Genomic DNA, 21,978 nt, shown 5'->3' with positions numbered 1-21,978 from the left:
CAGAACGCAAAGGCACGTACATGAGTCCACAGTCTAATGAAAGGGTCCATTGTGTGTTTGGGGATGCGCCTTCTCCCAGTCGTTTCTAGCGCCTGTCGTCTACATATACGCCCATTTTCAAGCGTCAGCTTTCGCGTCAGCCGAGCAAAGTCGAGACAAGTCGACACATGGGGACACAAGATGCTGTGAATTGTAATACGCACTAGCCTATGAGAGGCGAAGGGAAAGGATTCGTGTGCTTGAAAACACCTTCCTGAGTAAAGGAGACATTTTCCGTGCGATGTTTGGGTTTCAAACCCGGAGCAGCTACTTGGGAAGCAACCATTCTGACCGACATACTACCACCGCCTTCTGCTACGTGATGCCTGCGCCGTCATGTGTCGCCTACCCTCCTGGAGCCAGATGCCGAAGTCGATAGCTCTGTAGGCGATCAAAGCCGAGTGCAAGGCGAGCACCGCTGAAGCCGTTTTCCTGGAGCTGCTATGGCGACATACTGTAACTAGGCGCAGAAGTGAGTTTCTCTGATAAATCGGCCCTTCAATGCACATCAGCAAGAACACGGAATTTCTAATATGAAGTACTCACTGACGATCCAAAGACGTGTCAGTATGTATGCGTCGGTACCACCAGAAGAGTGCATAAGTATTGTAAAGCGAAGGTCGACAGTTAGAGCCTCACATGAAGTATGTCATTGGATTCACACGAGTGCGTAATGCACAGCGTGGCTGTTGCTAGGAAACGGTCTTATTCGCCGTTCGTTAATATCTAGTTTCCTTTGCATCAATGTGAAAATGTTCCTATAACTAAATAGAGTTCTGCTATTTACAGTTCAAACTGGAAGCGAAAGAAGCAAACGCGCCACATTGGTTCCAGAAAGGGAGGGTGCCTTTCCTATGCCGCATCTGACATAGCGTCTTACATACTCTTAAACTGACATAACTCCATCCTACCGAAAAAAGAAACAGATTTCGGAGTGAGGTTGCTGAGATCTTGATAAAGACGGAAGTCACTGGAGCGGTTGTGTCGTACGTCAGATTCGCCAAGCTGTGTATGTCGCCAGATTTAAGCTCTGGTTACTGTAAGGGGCGTGGGTGTGAACCCCACATCTGACAATGCATTTTAAACTTTCTGAGAAAACGTACTCCCTTGATCTTATAGAACAAGTAAATTACGCAGAAACACGCCGTGGAGATTTTACTAGAGACGACAGTCGCAGCAGTGCAGGCGTCGCACGTCCGATAGCCCGATCGGTCGAAAAGAAATAGCGGAACATATTTTTCTCGTGCCGAGTTTTAGCTCCTCTCACGGACGTTTCTGTAGATCGTTGTATTATGGCTTCCCAAAAGGGCAACGAGAAAGACTACCAGGCAAGGCCCAAGTGATCTGTACACGGACTAAGACGTCCGCACGTCAGGAAACATTCTCGCCAACTTGTATGCCGTGCCAACGACGCTTTTCATGTCCGATCACCGAAATTAGGCAGCGTTGGGCGGCGTTAGTACTCGGGTGGGTGAGAAACTAAAAAGTCCTCGTGCTGTTGGTTACTTAAGGTTTTGCCTTTTTCCTTAGCTTTTGGTGCAGCTGTGCGGTAATGGTACGGTCCAGCTCGCTGACCCCCCTCTTGCTCTCAGAACGCAAAGGCACGTACATGAGTCCACAGTCTAATGAAAGGGTCCATTGTGTGTTTGGGGATGCGCCTTCTCCCAGTCGTTTCTAGCGCCTGTCGTCTACATATACGCCCATTTTCAAGCGTCAGCTTTCGCGTCAGCCGAGCAAAGTCGAGACAAGTCGACACATGGGGACACAAGATGCTGTGAATTGTAATACGCACTAGCCTATGAGAGGCGAAGGGAAAGGATTCGTGTGCTTGAAAACACCTTCCTGAGTAAAGGAGACATTTTCCGTGCGATGTTTGGGTTTCAAACCCGGAGCAGCTACTTGGGAAGCAACCATTCTGACCGACATACTACCACCGCCTTCTGCTACGTGATGCCTGCGCCGTCATGTGTCGCCTACCCTCCTGGAGCCAGATGCCGAAGTCGATAGCTCTGTAGGCGATCAAAGCCGAGTGCAAGGCGAGCACCGCTGAACCCGTTTTCCTGGAGCTGCTATGGCGACATACTGTAACTAGGCGCAGAAGTGAGTTTCTCTGATAAATCGGCCCTTCAATGCACATCAGCAAGAACACGAAATTTCTAATATGAAGTACTCACTGACGATCCAAAGACGTGTCAGTATGTATGCGTCGGTACCACCAGAAGAGTGCATAAGTATTGTAAAGCGAAGGTCGACAGTTAGAGCCTCACATGAAGTATGTCATTGGATTCACACGAGTGCGTAATGCACAGCGTGGCTGTTGCTAGGAAACGGTCTTATTCGCTGTTCGTTAATATCTAGTTTCCTTTGCATCAATGTGAAAATATTCCTATAACTAAATAGAGTTCTGCTATTTACAGTTCAAACTGGAAGCGAGAGAACCAAACGCGCCACTTTGGTTCCAGAAAGGGAGTGTGCCTTTCCTATGCCACATCTGACATAGCGTCTTACATACTCTTAAACTGACATAACTCCATCCTACCGAAAAAAGAAACAGATTTCGGAATGAGGTTGCTGAGATCTTGATAAAGATGGAAGTCACTGGAGCGGTTGTGTCGTACGTCAGATTCGCCAAGCTGTGTATATCGCCAGATTTAAGCTCTGGTTACTGTAAGGGGCGTGGGTGTGAACCCCACATCTGACAATGCATTTTAAACATTCTGAGAAAACGTACTCCCTTGATCTTATAGAACAAGTAAATTACGCAGAAACACGCCGTGGAGATTTTACTAGAGACGACAGTCGCAGCAGTGCAGGCGTCGCACGTCCGATAGCCCGATCGGTCGAAAAGAAATAGCGGAACATATTTTTCTCGTGCCGAGTTTTAGCTCCTCTCACGGACGTTTCCGTAGGTCGTTGTGTTGTGGCTTCCCAAAAGGGCAACGAGAAAGACTACCAGGCAAGTCCCAAGTGATCTGTACACGGACTAAGACGTCCGCACGTCAGGAAACATTCTCGCCAACTTGTATGCCTTGCCAACGACGCTTTTCATGTCCGATCACCGAAATTAGGCAGCGTTGGGCGGCGTTAGTACTCGGGTGGGTGAGAAACTAAAAAGTCCTCGTGCTGTTGGTTACTTAAGGTTTTGCCTTTTTCCTTAGCTTTTGGTGCAGCTGTGCGGTAATGGTACAGTCCATCTCGCTGACCCCCCTCTTGCTCTCAGAACGCAAAGGCACGTACTTGACACCACAGTCTAATGAAAGGGTCCGTTGTGTGTTTGGCGATGCGCCCTCTCCCAGTCGTTTCTAGCGCCTGTCGTCTACATATACGCCCATTTTCAAGCGTCAGCTTTCGCGTCAGCCGAGCAAAGTCGAGACAAGTCGACACATGGGGACACAAGATGCTGTGAACTGTAATACGCACTAGCCTATGAGAGGCGAAGGGAAAGGATTCGTGTGCTTGAAAACACCTTCCTGAGTAAAGGAGACATTTTCCGTGCGATGTTTGGGTTTCAAACCCGGAGCAGCTACTTGGGAAGCAACCATTCTGACCGACATACTACCACCGCCTTCTGCTACGTGATGCCTGCGCCGTCATGTGTCGCCTACCCTCCTGGCGCCAGATGCCGAAGTCGATAGCTCTGTAGGCGATCAAAGCCGAGTGCAAGGCGAGCACCGCTGAAGCCGTTTTCCTGGAGCTGCTAGGGCGACATACTGTAACTAGGCGCAGAAGTGAGTTTCTCTGATAAATCGGCCCTTCAATGCACATCAGCAAAAACACGTAATTTCTAATATGAAGTACTCACTGACGATCCAAAGACGTGTCAGTATGTATGCGTCGGTACCACCAGAAGAGTGCATAAGTATTGTAAAGCGAAGGTCGACAGTTAGAGCCTCACATGAAGTATGTCATTGGATTCACACGAGTGCGTAATGCACAGCGTGGCTGTTGCTAGGAAACGGTCTTATTCGCCGTTCGTTAATATCTAGTTTCCTTTGCATCAATGTGAAAATGTTCCTATAACTAAATAGAGTTCTGCTATTTACAGTTCAAACTAGAAGCGAAAGAAGCATACGCGCCACATTGGTTCCAGAAAGGGAGGGTGCCTTTCCTATGCCACATCTGACATAGCGTCTTACATACTCTTAAACTGACATAACTCCATCCTACCGAAAAAAGAAACAGATTTCGGAGTGAGGTTGCTGAGATCTTGATAAAGATGGAAGTCACTGGAGCGGTTGTGTCGTACGTCAAATTCGCCAAGCTGTGTATGTCGCCAGATTTAAGCAGTGGTTACTGTAAGGGGCGTGGGTGTGAACCCCACATCTGACAATGCATTTTAAACATTCTGAGAAAACGTACTCCCTTGATCTTATAGAACAAGTAAATTACGCAGAAACACGCCGTGGAGATTTTACTAGAGACGACAGTCGCAGCAGTGCATTCGTCGCACGTCCGATAGCCCGATCGGTCGAAAAGAAATAGCGGAACATATTTTTCTCGTGCCGAGTTTTAGCTCCTCTCACAGACGTTTCCGTAGGTCGTTGTGTTGTGGCTTCCCAAAAGGGCAACAAGAAAGACTCCCAGGCAAGTCCCAAGTGATCTGTACACGGACTAAGACGTCCGCATGTCAGGAAACATTCTCGCCAACTTGTATGCCGTGCCAACGACGCTTTTCATGTCCGATCACCGAAATTAGGCAGCGTTGGGCGGCGTTAGTACTCGGGTGGGTGAGAAACTAAAAAGTCCTCGTGCTGTTGGTTACTTAAGGTTTTGCCTTTTTCCTTAGCTTTTGGTGCAGCTGTGCGGTAATGGTACGGTCCAGCTCGCTGACCCCCCTCTTGCTCTCAGAACGCAAAGGCACGTACATGAGGCCACAGTCTAATGAAAGGGTCCGTTGTGTGTCTGGCGATGCGCCTTCTCCCAGTCGTTTCTAGCGCCTGTCGTCTACATATACGCCCATTTTCAAGCGTCAGCTTTCGCGTCAGCCGAGCAAAGTCGAGACAAGTCGACACATGGGGACACAAGATGCTGTGAATTGTAATACGCACTAGCCTATGAGAGGCGAAGGGAAAGGATTCGTGTGCTTGAAAACACCTTCCTGAGTAAAGGAGACATTTTCCGTGCGATGTTTGGGTTTCAAACCCGGAGCAGCTACTTGGGAAGCAACCATTCTGACCGACATACTACCACCGCCTTCTGCTACGTGATGCCTGCGCCGTCATGTGTCGCCTACCCTCCTGGCGCCAGATGCCGAAGTCGATAGCTCTGTAGGCGCTCAACGCCGAGTGCAAGGCGAGCACCGCTGAAGCCGTTTTCCTGGTGCTGCCAGGGCGACATACTGTAACTAGGCGCAGAAGTGAGTTTCTCTGATAAATCGGCCCTTCAATGCACATCAGTAAGAACACGAAATTTCTAATATGAAGTACTCACTGACGATCCAAAGACGTTTCAGTATGTATGCGTCGGTACCACCAGAAGAGTGCCTAAGTATTGTAAAGCGAAGGTCGACAGTTAGAGCCTCACATGAAGTATGTCATTGGATTCACACGAGTGCTTAATGCACAGCGTGGCTGTTGCTAGGAAACGGTCTTATTCGCCGTTCGTTAATATCTAGTTTCCTTTGCATCAATGTGAAAATGTTCCTATAACTAAATAGAGTTCTGCTATTTACAGTTCAAACTGGAAGCGAAAGAAGCAAACGCGCCACATTGGTTCCAGAAAGGGAGGGTGCCTTTCCTATGCCACATCTGACATTGCGTCTTACATACTCTTAAACTGACATAACTCCATCCTACCGAAAAAAGAAACAGATTTCGGAGTGAGGTTGCTGAGATCTTGATAAAGATGGAAGTCACTGGAGCGGTTGTGTCGTACGTCAGATTCGCCAAGCTGTGTATGTCGCCAGATTTAAGCTCTGGTTACTGTAAGGGGCGTGGGTGTGAACCCCACATCTGACAATGCATTTTAAACATTCTGAGAAAACGTACTCCCTTGATCTTATAGAACAAGTAAATTACGCAGAAACACGCCGTGGAGATTTTACTAGAGACGACAGTCGCAGCAGTGCAGGCGTCGCACGTCCGATAGCCCGATCGGTCGAAAAGAAATAGCGGAACATATTTTTCTCGTGCCGAGTTTTAGCTCCTCTCACGGACGTTTCCGTAGGTCGTTGTGTTGTGGCTTCCCAAAAGGGCAACGAGAAAGACTACCAGGCAAGTCCCAAGTGATCTGTACACGGACTAAGACGTCCGCACATCAGGAAACATTCTCGCCAACTTATATGCCGTGCCAACGACGCTTTTCATGTCCGATCACCGAAATTAGGCAGCGTTGGGCGGCGTTAGTACTCGGGTGGGTGAGAAACTAAAAAGTCCTCGTGCTGTTGGTTACTTAAGGTTTTGCCTTTTTCCTTAGCTTTTGGTGCAGCTGTGCGGTAATGGTACGGTCCAGCTCGCTGAACCCCCTCTTGCTCTCAGAACGCAAAGGCACGTACATGAGGCCACAGTCTAATGAAAGGGTCCGTTGTGTGTTTGGCGATGCGCCTTCTCCCAGTCGTTTCTAGCGCCTGTCGTCTACATATACGCCCATTTTCAAGCGTCAGCTTTCGCGTCAGCCGAGCAAAGTCGAGACAAGTCGACACATGGGGACACAAGATGCTGTGAATTGTAATACGCACTAGCCTATGAGAGGCGAAGGGAAAGGATTTGTGTGCTTGAAAACACCTTCCTGAGTAAAGGAGACATTTTCCGTGCGATGTTTGGGTTTCAAACCCGGAGCAGCTACTTGGGAAGCAACCATTCTGACCGACATACTACCACCGCCTTCTGCTACGTGATGCCTGCGCCGTCATGTGTCGCCTACCCTCCTGGCGCCAGATGCCGAAGTCGATAGCTCTGTAGGCGATCAACGCCGAGTGCAAGGCGAGCACCGCTGAAGCCGTTTTCCTGGAGCTGCTAGGGCGACATACTGTAACTAGGCGCAGAAGTGAGTTTCTCTGATAAATCGGCCCTTCAATGCACATCAGCAAAAACACGTAATTTCTAATATGAAGTACTCACTGACGATCCAAAGACGTGTCAGTATGTATGCGTTGGTACCACCAGAAGAGTGCATAAGTATTGTAAAGCGAAGGTCGACAGTTAGAGCGTCACATGAAGTATGTCATTGGATTCACACGAGTGCGTAATGCACAGCGTGGCTGTTGCTAGGAAACGGTCTTATTCGCCGTTCGTTAGTATCTAGTTTCCTTTGCATCAATGTGAAAATGTTCCTATAACTAAATAGAGTTCTGCTATTTACAGTTCAAACTGGAAGCGAAAGAAGCATACGCGCCACATTGGTTCCAGAAAGGGAGGGTGCCTTTCCTATGCCACATCTGACATAGCGTCTTACATACTCTTAAACTGACATAACTCCATCCTACCGAAAAAAGAAACAGATTTCGGAGTGAGGTTGCTGAGATCTTGATAAAGATGGAAGTCACTGGAGCGGTTGTGTCGTACGTCAAATTCGCCAAGCTGTGTATGTCGCCAGATTTAAGCAGTGGTTACTGTAAGGGGCGTGGGTGTGAACCCCACATCTGACAATGCATTTTAAACATTCTGAGAAAACGTACTCCCTTGATCTTATAGAACAAGTAAATTACGCAGAAACACGCCGTGGAGATTTTACTAGAGACGACAGTCGCAGCAGTGCTTTCGTCGCACGTCCGATAGCCCGATCGGTCGAAAAGAAATAGCGGAACATATTTTTCTCGTGCCGAGTTTTAGCTCCTCTCACAGACGTTTCCGTAGGTCGTTGTGTTGTGGCTTCCCAAAAGGGCAACAAGAAAGACTCCCAGGCAAGTCCCAAGTGATCTGTACACGGACTAAGACGTCCGCATGTCAGGAAACATTCTCGCCAACTTGTATGCCGTGCCAACGACGCTTTTCATGTCCGATCACCGAAATTAGGCAGCGTTGGGCGGCGTTAGTACTCGGGTGGGTGAGAAACTAAAAAGTCCTCGTGCTGTTGGTTACTTAAGGTTTTGCCTTTTTCCTTAGCTTTTGGTGCAGCTGTGCGGTAATGGTACGGTCCAGCTCGCTGACCCCCCTCTTGCTCTCAGAACGCAAAGGCACGTACATGAGGCCACAGTCTAATGAAAGGGTCCGTTGTGTGTCTGGCGATGCGCCTTCTCCCAGTCGTTTCTAGCGCCTGTCGTCTACATATACGCCCATTTTCAAGCGTCAGCTTTCGCGTCAGCCGAGCAAAGTCGAGACAAGTCGACACATGGGGACACAAGATGCTGTGAATTGTAATACGCACTAGCCTATGAGAGGCGAAGGGAAAGGATTCGTGTGCTTGAAAACACCTTCCTGAGTAAAGGAGACATTTTCCGTGCGATGTTTGGGTTTCAAACCCGGAGCAGCTACTTGGGAAGCAACCATTCTGACCGACATACTACCACCGCCTTCTGCTACGTGATGCCTGCGCCGTCATGTGTCGCCTACCCTCCTGGCGCCAGATGCCGAAGTCGATAGCTCTGTAGGCGCTCAACGCCGAGTGCAAGGCGAGCACCGCTGAAGCCGTTTTCCTGGTGCTGCCAGGGCGACATACTGTAACTAGGCGCAGAAGTGAGTTTCTCTGATAAATCGGCCCTTCAATGCACATCAGTAAGAACACGAAATTTCTAATATGAAGTACTCACTGACGATCCAAAGACGTTTCAGTATGTATGCGTCGGTACCACCAGAAGAGTGCCTAAGTATTGTAAAGCGAAGGTCGACAGTTAGAGCCTCACATGAAGTATGTCATTGGATTCACACGAGTGCTTAATGCACAGCGTGGCTGTTGCTAGGAAACGGTCTTATTCGCCGTTCGTTAATATCTAGTTTCCTTTGCATCAATGTGAAAATGTTCCTATAACTAAATAGAGTTCTGCTATTTACAGTTCAAACTGGAAGCGAAAGAAGCAAACGCGCCACATTGGTTCCAGAAAGGGAGGGTGCCTTTCCTATGCCACATCTGACATTGCGTCTTACATACTCTTAAACTGACATAACTCCATCCTACCGAAAAAAGAAACAGATTTCGGAGTGAGGTTGCTGAGATCTTGATAAAGATGGAAGTCACTGGAGCGGTTGTGTCGTACGTCAGATTCGCCAAGCTGTGTATGTCGCCAGATTTAAGCTCTGGTTACTGTAAGGGGCGTGGGTGTGAACCCCACATCTGACAATGCATTTTAAACATTCTGAGAAAACGTACTCCCTTGATCTTATAGAACAAGTAAATTACGCAGAAACACGCCGTGGAGATTTTACTAGAGACGACAGTCGCAGCAGTGCAGGCGTCGCACGTCCGATAGCCCGATCGGTCGAAAAGAAATAGCGGAACATATTTTTCTCGTGCCGAGTTTTAGCTCCTCTCACGGACGTTTCCGTAGGTCGTTGTGTTGTGGCTTCCCAAAAGGGCAACGAGAAAGACTACCAGGCAAGTCCCAAGTGATCTGTACACGGACTAAGACGTCCGCACATCAGGAAACATTCTCGCCAACTTATATGCCGTGCCAACGACGCTTTTCATGTCCGATCACCGAAATTAGGCAGCGTTGGGCGGCGTTAGTACTCGGGTGGGTGAGAAACTAAAAAGTCCTCGTGCTGTTGGTTACTTAAGGTTTTGCCTTTTTCCTTAGCTTTTGGTGCAGCTGTGCGGTAATGGTACGGTCCAGCTCGCTGAACACCCTCTTGCTCTCAGAACGCAAAGGCACGTACATGAGGCCACAGTCTAATGAAAGGGTCCGTTGTGTGTTTGGCGATGCGCCTTCTCCCAGTCGTTTCTAGCACCTGTCGTCTACATATACGCCCATTTTCAAGCGTCAGCTTTCGCGTCAGCCGAGCAAAGTCGAGACAAGTCGACACATGGGGACACAAGATGCTGTGAATTGTAATACGCACTAGCCTATGAGAGGCGAAGGGAAAGGATTTGTGTGCTTGAAAACACCTTCCTGAGTAAAGGAGACATTTTCCGTGCGATGTTTGGGTTTCAAACCCGGAGCAGCTACTTGGGAAGCAACCATTCTGACCGACATACTACCACCGCCTTCTGCTACGTGATGCCTGCGCCGTCATGTGTCGCCTACCCTCCTGGCGCCAGATGCCGAAGTCGATAGCTCTGTAGGCGCTCAACGCCGAGTGCAAGGCGAGCACCGCTGAAGCCGTTTTCCTGGTGCTGCCAGGGCGACATACTGTAACTAGGCGCAGAAGTGAGTTTCTCTGATAAATCGGCCCTTCAATGCACATCAGTAAGAACACGAAATTTCTAATATGAAGTACTCACTGACGATACAAGGACGTTTCAGTATGTATGCGTCGGTACCACCAGAAGAGTGCCTAAGTATTGTAAAGCGAAGGTCGACAGTTAGAGCCTCACATGAAGTATGTCATTGGATTCACACGAGTGCTTAATGCACAGCGTGGCTGTTGCTAGGAAACGGTCTTATTCGCCGTTCGTTAATATCTAGTTTCCTTTGCATCAATGTGAAAATGTTCCTATAACTAAATAGAGTTCTGCTATTTACAGTTCAAACTGAAAGCGAAAGAAGCAAACACGCCACATTGGTTCCAGAAAGGGAGGGTGCCTTTCCTATGCCACATCTGACATTGCGTCTTACATACTCTTAAACTGACATAACTCCATCCTACCGAAAAAAGAAACAGATTTCGGAGTGAGGTTACTGAGATCTTGATAAAGATGGAAGTCACTGGAGCGGTTGTGTCTTACGTCAGATTCGCCAAGCTGTGTATGTCGCCAGATTTAAGCTCTGGTTACTGTAAGGGGCGTGGGTGTGAACCCCACATCTGACAATGCATTTTAAACATTCTGAGAAAACGTACTCCCTTGATCTTATAGAGCAAGTAAATTACGCAGAAACACGCCGTGGAGATTTTACTAGAGACGACAGTCGCAGCAGTGCAGGCGTCGCACGTCCGATGGCCCGATCGGTCGAAAAGAAATAGCGGAACATATTTTTCTCGTGCCGAGTTTTAGCTCCTCTCACGGACGTTTCCGTAGGTCGTTGTGTTGTGGCTTCCCAAAAGGGCAACGAGAAAGACTACCAGGCAAGTCCCAAGTGATCTGTACACGGACTAAGACGTCCGCACGTCAGGAAACATTCTCGCCAACTTGTATGCCGTGCCAACGACGCTTTTCATGTCCGATCACCGAAATTAGGCAGCGTTGGGCGGCGTTAGTACTCGGGTGGGTGAGAAACTAAAAAGTCCTCGTGCTGTTGGTTACTTAAGGTTTTGCCTTTTTCCTTAGCTTTTGGTGCAGCTGTGCGGTAATGGTACGATCCAGCTTGCTGACCCCCCTCTTGCTCTCAGAACGCAAAGGCACGTACATGAGGCCATAGTCTAATGAAAGGGTCTGTTGTGTGTTTGGCGATGCGCCTTCTCCCAGTCGTTTCTAGCGCCTGTCGTCTACATATACGCCCATTTTCAAGCGTCAGCTTTCGTGTCAGCCGAGCAAAGTCGAGACAAGTCGACACATGGGGACACAAGATGCTGTGAATTGTAATACGCACTAGCCTATGAGAGGCGAAGGGAAAGGATTCGTGTGCTTGAAAACACCTTCCTGAGTAAAGGAGACATTTTCCGTGCGATGTTTGGGTTTCAAACCCGGAGCAGCTACTTGGGAAGCAACCATTCTGACCGACATACTACCACCGCCTTCTGCTACGTGATGCCTGCGCCGTCATGTGTCGCCTACCCTCCTGGCGCCAGATGCCGAAGTCGATAGCTCTGTAGGCGCTCAACGCCGAGTGCAAGGCGAGCACCGCTGAAGCCGTTTTCCTGGTGCTGCCAGGGCGACATACTGTAACTAGGCGCAGAAGTGAGTTTCTCTGATAAATCGGCCCTTCAATGCACATCAGTAAGAACTCGAAATTTCTAATATGAAGTACTCACTGACGATACAAGGACGTTTCAGTATGTATGCGTCGGTACCACCAGAAGAGTGCCTAAGTATTGTAAAGCGAAGGTCGACAGTTAGAGCCTCACATGAAGTATGTCATTGGATTCACACGAGTGCTTAATGCACAGCGTGGCTGTTGCTAGGAAACGGTCTTATTCGCCGTTCGTTAATATCTAGTTTCCTTTGCATCAATGTGAAAATGTTCCTATAACTAAATAGAGTTCTGCTATTTACAGTTCAAACTGAAAGCGAAAGAAGCAAACACGCCACATTGGTTCCAGAAAGGGAGGGTGCCTTTCCTATGCCACATCTGACATTGCGTCTTACATACTCTTAAACTGACATAACTCCATCCTACCGAAAAAAGAAACAGATTTCGGAGTGAGGTTACTGAGATCTTGATAAAGATGGAAGTCACTGGAGCGGTTGTGTCTTACGTCAGATTCGCCAAGCTGTGTATGTCGCCAGATTTAAGCTCTGGTTACTGTAAGGGGCGTGGGTGTGAACCCCACATCTGACAATGCATTTTAAACATTCTGAGAAAACGTACTCCCTTGATCTTATAGAGCAAGTAAATTACGCAGAAACACGCCGTGGAGATTTTACTAGAGACGACAGTCGCAGCAGTGCAGGCGTCGCACGTCCGATGGCCCGATCGGTCGAAAAGAAATAGCGGAACATATTTTTCTCGTGCCGAGTTTTAGCTCCTCTCACGGACGTTTCCGTAGGTCGTTGTGTTGTGGCTTCCCAAAAGGGCAACGAGAAAGACTACCAGGCAAGTCCCAAGTGATCTGTACACGGACTAAGACGTCCGCACGTCAGGAAACATTCTCGCCAACTTGTATGCCGTGCCAACGACGCTTTTCATGTCCGATCACCGAAATTAGGCAGCGTTGGGCGGCGTTAGTACTCGGGTGGGTGAGAAACTAAAAAGTCCTCGTGCTGTTGGTTACTTAAGGTTTTGCCTTTTTCCTTAGCTTTTGGTGCAGCTGTGCGGTAATGGTACGATCCAGCTCGCTGACCCCCCTCTTGCTCTCAGAACACAAAGGCACGTACATGAGGCCACAGTCTAATGAAAGGGTCTGTTGTGTGTTTGGCGATGCGCCTTCTCCCAGTCGTTTCTAGCGCCTGTCGTCTACATATACGCCCATTTTCAAGCGTCAGCTTTCGTGTCAGCCGAGCAAAGTCGAGACAAGTCGACACATGGGGACACAAGATGCTGTGAATTGTAATACGCACTAGCCTATGAGAGGCGAAGGGAAAGGATTCGTGTGCTTGAAAACACCTTCCTGAGTAAAGGAGACATTTTCCGTGCGATGTTTGGGTTTCAAACCCGGAGCAGCTACTTGGGAAGCAACCATTCTGACCGACATACTACCACCGCCTTCTGCTACGTGATGCCTGCGCCGTCATGTGTCGCCTACCCTCCTGGCGCCAGATGCCGAAGTCGATAGCTCTGTAGGCGCTCAACGCCGAGTGCAAGGCGAGCACCGCTGAAGCCGTTTTCCTGGTGCTGCCAGGGCGACATACTGTAACTAGGCGCAGAAGTGAGTTTCTCTGATAAATCGGCCCTTCAATGCACATCAGTAAGAACACGAAATTTCTAATATGAAGTACTCACTGACGATCCAAAGACGTTTCAGTATGTATGCGTCGGTACCACCAGAAGAGTGCATAAGTATTGTAAAGCGAAGGTCGACAGTTAGAGCCTCACATGAAGTATGTCATTGGATTCACACGAGTGCTTAATGCACAGCGTGGCTGTTGCTAGGAAACGGTCTTATTCGCCGTTCGTTAATATCTAGTTTCCTTTGCATCAATGTGAAAATGTTCCTATAACGAAATAGAGTTCTGCTATTTACAGTTCAAACTGGAAGCGAAAGAAGCAAACGCGCCACATTGGTTCCAGAAAGGGAGGGTGCCTTTCCTATGCCACATCTGACATTGCGTCTTACATACTCTTAAACTGACATAACTCCATCCTACCGAAAAAAGAAACAGATTTCGGAGTGAGGTTACTGAGATCTTAATAAAGATGGAAGTCACTGGAGCGGTTGTGTCGTACGTCAGATTCGCCAAGCTGTGTATGTCGCCAGATTTAAGCTCTGGTTACTGTAAGGGGCGTGGGTGTGAACCCCACATCTGACAATGCATTTTAAACATTCTGAGAAAACGTACTCCCTTGATCTTATAGAACGAGTAAACTACGCAGAAACACGCCGTGGAGATTTTACTAGAGACGACAGTCGCAGCAGTGCAGGCGTCGCACGTCCGATAGCCCGATCGGTCGAAAAGAAATAGCGGAACATATTTTTCTCGTGCCGAGTTTTAGCTCCTCTCACGGACGTTTCCGTAGGTCGTTGTGTTGTGGCTTCCCAAAAGGACAACGAGAAAGACTACCAGGCAAGACCCAAGTGATCTGTACACGGACTAAGGCGTCCGCACGTCAGGAAACATTCTCGCCAACTTGTATGCTGTGCCAACGACGCTTTTCATGTACGATCACCGAAATTAGGCAGCGTTGGGTGGCGTTAGTACTCGGGTGGGTGAGAAACTAAAAAGTCCTCGTGCTGTTGGTTACTTAAGGTTTTGCCTTTTTCCTTAGCTTTTGGTGCAGCTGTGCAGTAATGGTACGGTCCAGCTCGCTGACCCCCCTCTTGCTCTCAGAACGCAAAGGCACGTACATGAGGCCACAGTCTAATGAAAGGGTCCGTTGTGTGTTTGGCGATGCGCCTTCTCCCAGTCGTTTCTAGCGCCTGTCGTCTACATATACGCCCATTTTCAAGCGTCAGCTTTCGCGTCAGCCGAGCAAAGTCGAGACAAGTCGACACATGGGGACACAAGATGCTGTGAATTGTAATACGCACTAGCCTATGAGAGGCGAAGGGAAAGGATTCGTGTGCTTGAAAACACCTTCCTGAGTAAAGGAGACATTTTCTGTGCGATGTTTGGGTTTCAAACCCGGAGCAGCTACTTGGGAAGCAACCATTCTGACCGACATACTACCACCGCCTTCTGCTACGTGATGCCTGCGCCGTCATGTGTCGCACACCCTCCTGGCGCCAGATGCCGAAGTCGATAGCTCTGTAGGCGCTCAACGCCGAGTGCAAGGCGAGCACCGCTGAAGCCGTTTTCCTGGTGCTGCCAGGGCGACATACTGTAACTAGGCGCAGAAGTGAGTTTCTCTGATAAATCGGCCCTTCAATGCACATCAGTAAGAACACGAAATTTCTAATATGAAGTACTCACTGACGATACAAGGACGTTTCAGTATGTATGCGTCGGTACCACCAGAAGAGTGCCTAAGTATTGTAAAGCGAAGGTCGACAGTTAGAGCCTCACATGAAGTATGTCATTGGATTCACACGAGTGCTTAATGCACAGCGTGGCTGTTGCTAGGAAACGGTCTTATTCGCCGTTCGTTAATATCTAGTTTCCTTTGCATCAATGTGAAAATGTTCCTATAACTAAATAGAGTTCTGCTATTTACAGTTCAAACTGAAAGCGAAAGAAGCAAACACGCCACATTGGTTCCAGAAAGGGAGGGTGCCTTTCCTATGCCACATCTGACATTGCGTCTTACATACTCTTAAACTGACATAACTCCATCCTACCGAAAAAAGAAACAGATTTCGGAGTGAGGTTACTGAGATCTTGATAAAGATGGAAGTCACTGGAGCGGTTGTGTCTTACGTCAGATTCGCCAAGCTGTGTATGTCGCCAGATTTAAGCTCTGGTTACTGTAAGGGGCGTGGGTGTGAACCCCACATCTGACAATGCATTTTAAACATTCTGAGAAAACGTACTCCCTTGATCTTATAGAGCAAGTAAATTACGCAGAAACACGCCGTGGAGATTTTACTAGAGACGACAGTCGCAGCAGTGCAGGCGTCGCACGTCCGATGGCCCGATCGGTCGAAAAGAAATAGCGGAACATATTTTTCTCGTGCCGAGTTTTAGCTCCTCTCACGGACGTTTCCGTAGGTCGTTGTGTTGTGGCTTCCCAAAAGGGCAACGAGAAAGACTACCAGGCAAGTCCCAAGTGATCTGTACACGGACTAAGACGTCCGCACGTCAGGAAACATTCTCGCCAACTTGTATGCCGTGCCAACGACGCTTTTCATGTCCGATCACCGAAATTAGGCAGCGTTGGGCGGCGTTAGTACTCGGGTGGGTGAGAAACTAAAAAGTCCTCGTGCTGTTGGTTACTTAAGGTTTTGCCTTTTTCCTTAGCTTTTGGTGCAGCTGTGCGGTAATGGTACGATCCAGCTCGCTGACCCCCCTCTTGCTCTCAGAACGCAAAGGCACGTACATGAGGCCATAGTCTAATGAAAGGGTCTGTTGTGTGTTTGGCGATGCGCCTTCTCCCAGTCGTTTCTAGCGCCTGTCGTCTACATATACGCCCATTTTCAAGCGTCAGCTTTCGTGTCAGCCGAGCAAAGTCGAGACAAGTCGACACATGGGGACACAAGATGCTGTGAATTGTAATACGCACTAGCCTATGAGAGGCGAAGGGAAAGGATTCGTGTGCTTGAAAACACCTTCCTGAGTAAAGGAGACATTTTCCGTGCGATGTTTGGGTTTCAAACCCGGAGCAGCTACTTGGGAAGCAACCATTCTGACCGACATACTACCACCGCCTTCTGCTACGTGATGCCTGCGCCGTCATGTGTCGCCTACCCTCCTGGCGCCAGATGCCGAAGTCGATAGCTCTGTAGGCGCTCAACGCCGAGTGCAAGGCGAGCACCGCTGAAGCCGTTTTCCTGGTGCTGCCAGGGCGACATACTGTAACTAGGCGCAGAAGTGAGTTTCTCTGATAAATCGGCCCTTCAATGCACATCAGTAAGAACTCGAAATTTCTAATATGAAGTACTCACTGACGATACAAGGACGTTTCAGTATGTATGCGTCGGTACCACCAGAAGAGTGCCTAAGTATTGTAAAGCGAAGGTCGACAGTTAGAGCCTCACATGAAGTATGTCATTGGATTCACACGAGTGCTTAATGCACAGCGTGGCTGTTGCTAGGAAACGGTCTTATTCGCCGTTCGTTAATATCTAGTTTCCTTTGCATCAATGTGAAAATGTTCCTATAACTAAATAGAGTTCTGCTATTTACAGTTCAAACTGAAAGCGAAAGAAGCAAACACGCCACATTGGTTCCAGAAAGGGAGGGTGCCTTTCCTATGCCACATCTGACATTGCGTCTTACATACTCTTAAACTGACATAACTCCATCCTACCGAAAAAAGAAACAGATTTCGGAGTGAGGTTACTGAGATCTTGATAAAGATGGAAGTCACTGGAGCGGTTGTGTCTTACGTCAGATTCGCCAAGCTGTGTATGTCGCCAGATTTAAGCTCTGGTTACTGTAAGGGGCGTGGGTGTGAACCCCACATCTGACAATGCATTTTAAACATTCTGAGAAAACGTACTCCCTTGATCTTATAGAGCAAGTAAATTACGCAGAAACACGCCGTGGAGATTTTACTAGAGACGACAGTCGCAGCAGTGCAGGCGTCGCACGTCCGATGGCCCGATCGGTCGAAAAGAAATAGCGGAACATATTTTTCTCGTGCCGAGTTTTAGCTCCTCTCACGGACGTTTCCGTAGGTCGTTGTGTTGTGGCTTCCCAAAAGGGCAACGAGAAAGACTACCAGGCAAGTCCCAAGTGATCTGTACACGGACTAAGACGTCCGCACGTCAGGAAACATTCTCGCCAACTTGTATGCCGTGCCAACGACGCTTTTCATGTCCGATCACCGAAATTAGGCAGCGTTGGGCGGCGTTAGTACTCGGGTGGGTGAGAAACTAAAAAGTCCTCGTGCTGTTGGTTACTTAAGGTTTTGCCTTTTTCCTTAGCTTTTGGTGCAGCTGTGCGGTAATGGTACGATCCAGCTCGCTGACCCCCCTCTTGCTCTCAGAACACAAAGGCACGTACATGAGGCCACAGTCTAATGAAAGGGTCTGTTGTGTGTTTGGCGATGCGCCTTCTCCCAGTCGTTTCTAGCGCCTGTCGTCTACATATACGCCCATTTTCAAGCGTCAGCTTTCGTGTCAGCCGAGCAAAGTCGAGACAAGTCGACACATGGGGACACAAGATGCTGTGAATTGTAATACGCACTAGCCTATGAGAGGCGAAGGGAAAGGATTCGTGTGCTTGAAAACACCTTCCTGAGTAAAGGAGACATTTTCCGTGCGATGTTTGGGTTTCAAACCCGGAGCAGCTACTTGGGAAGCAACCATTCTGACCGACATACTACCACCGCCTTCTGCTACGTGATGCCTGCGCCGTCATGTGTCGCCTACCCTCCTGGCGCCAGATGCCGAAGTCGATAGCTCTGTAGGCGCTCAACGCCGAGTGCAAGGCGAGCACCGCTGAAGCCGTTTTCCTGGTGCTGCCAGGGCGACATACTGTAACTAGGCGCAGAAGTGAGTTTCTCTGATAAATCGGCCCTTCAATGCACATCAGTAAGAACACGAAATTTCTAATATGAAGTACTCACTGACGATCCAAAGACGTTTCAGTATGTATGCGTCGGTACCACCAGAAGAGTGCCTAAGTATTGTAAAGCGAAGGTCGACAGTTAGAGCCTCACATGAAGTATGTCATTGGATTCACACGAGTGCTTAATGCACAGCGTGGCTGTTGCTAGGAAACGGTCTTATTCGCCGTTCGTTAATATCTAGTTTCCTTTGCATCAATGTGAAAATGTTCCTATAACTAAATAGAGTTCTGCTATTTACAGTTCAAACTGGAAGCGAAAGAAGCAAACGCGCCACATTGGTTCCAGAAAGGGAGGGTGCCTTTCCTATGCCACATCTGACATTGCGTCTTACATACTCTTAAACTGACATAACTCCATCCTACCGAAAAAAGAAACAGATTTCGGAGTGAGGTTACTGAGATCTTAATAAAGATGGAAGTCACTGGAGCGGTTGTGTCGTACGTCAGATTCGCCAAGCTGTGTATGTCGCCAGATTTAAGCTCTGGTTACTGTAAGGGGCGTGGGTGTGAACCCCACATCTGACAATGCATTTTAAACATTCTGAGAAAACGTACTCCCTTGATCTTATAGAACGAGTAAACTACGCAGAAACACGCCGTGGAGATTTTACTAGAGACGACAGTCGCAGCAGTGCAGGCGTCGCACGTCCGATAGCCCGATCGGTCGAAAAGAAATAGCGGAACATATTTTTCTCGTGCCGAGTTTTAGCTCCTCTCACGGACGTTTCCGTAGGTCGTTGTGTTGTGGCTTCCCAAAAGGACAACGAGAAAGACTACCAGGCAAGACCCAAGTGATCTGTACACGGACTAAGGCGTCCGCACGTCAGGAAACATTCTCGCCAACTTGTATGCTGTGCCAACGACGCTTTTCATGTACGATCACCGAAATTAGGCAGCGTTGGGTGGCGTTAGTACTCGGGTGGGTGAGAAACTAAAAAGTCCTCGTGTTGTTGGTTACTTAAGGTTTTGCCTTTTTCCTTAGCTTTTGGTGCAGCTGTGCAGTAATGGTACGGTCCAGCTCGCTGACCCCCCTCTTGCTCTCAGAACGCAAAGGCACGTACATGAGGCCACAGTCTAATGAAAGGGTCCGTTGTGTGTTTGGCGATGCGCCTTCTCCCAGTCGTTTCTAGCGCCTGTCGTCTACATATACGCCCATTTTCAAGCGTCAGCTTTCGCGTCAGCCGAGCAAAGTCGAGACAAGTCGACACATGGGGACACAAGATGCTGTGAATTGTAATACGCACTAGCCTATGAGAGGCGAAGGGAAAGGATTCGTGTGCTTGAAAACACCTTCCTGAGTAAAGGAGACATTTTCTGTGCGATGTTTGGGTTTCAAACCCGGAGCAGCTACTTGGGAAGCAACCATTCTGACCGACATACTACCACCGCCTTCTGCTACGTGATGCCTGCGCCGTCATGTGTCGCACACCCTCCTGGCGCCAGATGCCGAAGTCGATAGCTCTGTAGGCGCTCAACGCCGAGTGCAAGGCGAGCACCGCTAAAGCCGTTTTCCTGGTGCTGCCGGGGCGACATACTGTAACTAGGCGCAGAAGTGAGTTTCTCTGATAAATCGGCCCTTCAATGCACATCAGTAAGAACACGAAATTTCTAATATGAAGTACTCACTGACGATCCAAAGACGTTTCAGTATGTATGCGTCGGTACCACCAGAAGAGTGCATAAGTATTGTAAAGCGAAGGTCGACAGTTAGAGCCTCACATGAAGTATGTCATTGGATTCACACGAGTGCGTAATGCACAGCATGGCTGTTGCTAGGAAACGGTCTTATTCGCCGTTCGTTAATATCTAGTTTCCTTTGCATCAATGTGAAAATGTTCCTATAACTAAATACAGTTCTGCTATTTACAGTTCAAACTGGAAGCGAAAGAAGCAAACGCGCCACATTGGTTCCAGAAAGGGAGGGTGCCTTTCCTATGCCACATCTGACATTGCGTCTTACATACTCTTAAACTGACATAACTCCATCCTACCGAAAAAAGAAACAGATTTCGGAGTGAGGTTGCTGAGATCTTGATAAAGATGGAAGTCACTGGAGCGGTTGTGTCGTACGTCAGATTCGCCAAGCTGTGTATGTCGCCAGATTTAAGCTCTGGTTACTGTAAGGGGCGTGGGTGTGAACCCCACATCTGACAATGCATTTTAAACATTCTGAGAAAACGTACTCCCTTGATCTTATAGAACGAGTAAACTACGCAGAAACACGCCGTGGAGATTTTACTAGAGACGATTGTCGCAGCAGTGCAGGCGTCGCACGTCCGATAGCCCGATCGGTCGAAAAGAAATAGCGGAACATATTTTTCTCGTGCCGAGTTTTAGCTCCTCTCACGGACGTTTCCGTAGGTCGTTGTGTTGTGGCTTCCCAAAAGGACAACGAGAAAGACTACCAGGCAAGACCCAAGTGATCTGTACACGGACTAAGGCGTCCGCACGTCAGGAAACATTCTCGCCAACTTGTATGCTGTGCCAACGACGCTTTTCATGTACGATCACCGAAATTAGGCAGCGTTGGGTGGCGTTAGTACTCGGGTGGGTGAGAAACTAAAAAGTCCTCGTGCTGTTGGTTACTTAAGGTTTTGCCTTTTTCCTTAGCTTTTGGTGCAGCTGTGCAGTAATGGTACGGTCCAGCTCGCTGACCCCCCTCTTGCTCTCAGAACGCAAAGGCACGTACATGAGGCCACAGTCTAATGAAAGGGTCCGTTGTGTGTTTGGCGATGCGCCTTCTCCCAGTCGTTTCTAGCGCCTGTCGTCTACATATACGCCCATTTTCAAGCGTCAGCTTTCGCGTCAGCCGAGCAAAGTCGAGACAAGTCGACACATGGGGACACAAGATGCTGTGAATTGTAATACGCACTAGCCTATGAGAGGCGAAGGGAAAGGATTCGTGTGCTTGAAAACACCTTCCTGAGTAAAGGAGACATTTTCTGTGCGATGTTTGGGTTTCAAACCCGGAGCAGCTACTTGGGAAGCAACCATTCTGACCGACATACTACCACCGCCTTCTGCTACGTGATGCCTGCGCCGTCATGTGTCGCACACCCTCCTGGCGCCAGATGCCGAAGTCGATAGCTCTGTAGGCGCTCAACGCCGAGTGCAAGGCGAGCACCGCTAAAGCCGTTTTCCTGGTGCTGCCGGGGCGACATACTGTAACTAGGCGCAGAAGTGAGTTTCTCTGATAAATCGGCCCTTCAATGCACATCAGTAAGAACACGAAATTTCTAATATGAAGTACTCACTGACGATCCAAAGACGTTTCAGTATGTATGCGTCGGTACCACCAGAAGAGTGCATAAGTATTGTAAAGCGAAGGTCGACAGTTAGAGCCTCACATGAAGTATGTCATTGGATTCACACGAGTGCGTAATGCACAGCATGGCTGTTGCTAGGAAACGGTCTTATTCGCCGTTCGTTAATATCTAGTTTCCTTTGCATCAATGTGAAAATGTTCCTATAACTAAATACAGT

Source organism: Schistocerca gregaria, chromosome 10 (assembly GCF_023897955.1).
Source record: "Schistocerca gregaria isolate iqSchGreg1 chromosome 10, iqSchGreg1.2, whole genome shotgun sequence".
In the NCBI taxonomy this organism is placed as follows: Eukaryota; Metazoa; Arthropoda; class Insecta; order Orthoptera; family Acrididae; genus Schistocerca; species Schistocerca gregaria.
The sequence above is the reverse complement of the archived record's forward strand: the minus strand, read 5'-3'. Positions refer to the sequence as shown.